This window comes from Protobothrops mucrosquamatus, unplaced genomic scaffold (genome assembly GCF_001527695.2).
Source record: "Protobothrops mucrosquamatus isolate PMUCROS unplaced genomic scaffold, P.Mucros_1.0 scaffold2343, whole genome shotgun sequence".
NCBI classification, from domain to species: Eukaryota; Metazoa; Chordata; class Lepidosauria; order Squamata; family Viperidae; genus Protobothrops; species Protobothrops mucrosquamatus.
In genome coordinates this window covers 37,268-39,197 of record NW_015388424.1, presented here as the reverse complement: position 1 = coordinate 39,197, position 1,930 = coordinate 37,268, and the positions used below count along the sequence as shown (strand labels likewise).

Sequence of the window (1,930 nt, the reverse complement as noted above, 5' to 3'; positions counted from 1 at the left end):
TTTCAGCCAAAGCAATTTACCATATTTTTAAATAACAGTTGATCACTGACATATTTGCTACAGGAATAGAATTTATTTCTCCATCTCCATCAATTTATATGCATTAGGAAAAATGAATGATAAGCTAACTGCAAGATTCATTGTGAAGGACTGCTAGATAAGTCCGCTTCTCAATTTCTTCAGATGTTTGTTCCAAAAATAATGATTATTTGGGCACTGCCACCAAAAATAATAATGTGACAATTTGTTTATAACCTTGCTAACACTATCACAACAAGTTCTGATTTCATATAAAGTACGTTTTGTGGAAGAGGGTGCTCAGGATTATCTTCATGGCCATTTTTGATGATTTGCTGTGACAGGTTTTCAAAATAATTGTGTGCCATATGAAATACATTTGATTCCATTCCAAATCATTGTCCCAGAGTTGTTTTTGTTTTAAAGATTTTCAGGAGCTCTCTTAATAGAAGAATTTTATTTATTACTAGAGAGATTCTTTTGCTTTAAGCTTTATATGTAAACAGCTTCCCCAAGATCTGGAAGGCTCTTCCTCCAGGCAACAGGCCAGTAAGAGAATTGAGAGATGCCCACCTATATTTGGAGTAGTACTCATAAAGCACATTGGAATTGGTTGGGTTGTGGGGTTTTTTTTGTTTTTTTTTGCATTTTGGTATTTTTGCATGTTGGTATTATGAGTTTATGCTAAGGTTATGTTATATGATGGGTCAGCCATACAAATCTTTAATTTAATTTAATATTTAACTTACATCCTGCTACAATCTAAGCAGATGCCCAGTGAGCTACACCATGTGACAAAGTAGAGCAATCAAAAGTACAGAAACTTCCAATCAAAGACAAAAACTGTTATCTCAGGATTTCCGTTCTTGCATCATAGCGTTGTGGCAGAGGGATTGTGGAGCTCCACACCCCACGGCTGTTTTCGCCCTGCCAGGGGACCTTAAAAGGGTCAAAAGTCTCCCCGGAGAGGCGATGAAGAAGGAACCCCCCCCCGCTGATTGCAGATTGACGGCGGTTGATCCGTTTGATCCGGGGGAAGCTCTCCAATCCGACAGGAGAAGGGCTAGCCACACCTCGGTGACTAGCCCAAGCTACTGGCAGCCAAAGGCCAAAAGCACTAACCCAACAACTGTGAACAGCATGCTTGGAACTGGGTGAGAATATTGAACTTCTCTCTCCTATTTTGTAACTGATTTCCTGGAAAAGATCCTCAAGAAGCAAAAAATTCTTCAAAAGTGAGAAGGGAAGAAATCATACCCTCACCCTTCCACAGATGGAAGTGGTGAATTAATGTTTATGGGGGACAGAAATATATTGGAATGAAGTTAATAATACTACATACAGTCTGGACAAATCTGAAAATTATGAAAACTATTAAGATTTCACATCTGAAAGAATATTGATGAAATTATAAGAAAATATTTCTTTGTCTTAAAAGTTGGAAAATGAATAACTACTGACATCTAGTGGAGGAGTAGACTATAAAACTACAGCAGCATTGATTCAGAAATTGGCAAGATGCCCAGAAATAGAGAAAAACTTGTTTCTTTGAAACTCAATGACTTTTAGCCAAACAAAAAACAGATGCACAGGAGAAAGAAAATACACTGGGCTATCTACTATAGAGTGAGAACTACATTTGTTTTAAAAACTGCTCTGGGATTATAAATACTTACTGAGCTGTTATTTCTAAGCTCAAGAATTGTTTGCAGAAAGAGACTTCCGGTGGCAGGCGTCTTCGTCGGTCGCAGCTGTTTGCTGCCTCCCGCCTGTTTCGCGTAAAAGCCGGTTTGACAGCTAGCATCAGCTGTCAAACGGCTTGATACCTTTCCCCTGGGCATAAGGGGATAGGTGAGCTGCCCGGGGTAGGAGTTGAGTTCCCGAGTCGTCCTATATGGACGATGTAGGTGAG

At 39.3% G+C, this 1,930-nt stretch overlaps 1 protein-coding gene across 1 annotated transcript in view; it reads right to left on the bottom strand.

Moving 5' to 3' along the window:
- The window catches only part of NCKIPSD (NCK interacting protein with SH3 domain), a gene marked incomplete at its 5' end in the record, with an annotated part of 67,635 nt that overhangs the window by 30,363 nt on the left and 35,342 nt on the right, over nt 1–1,930 (bottom strand). The window lies entirely within an intron of this gene.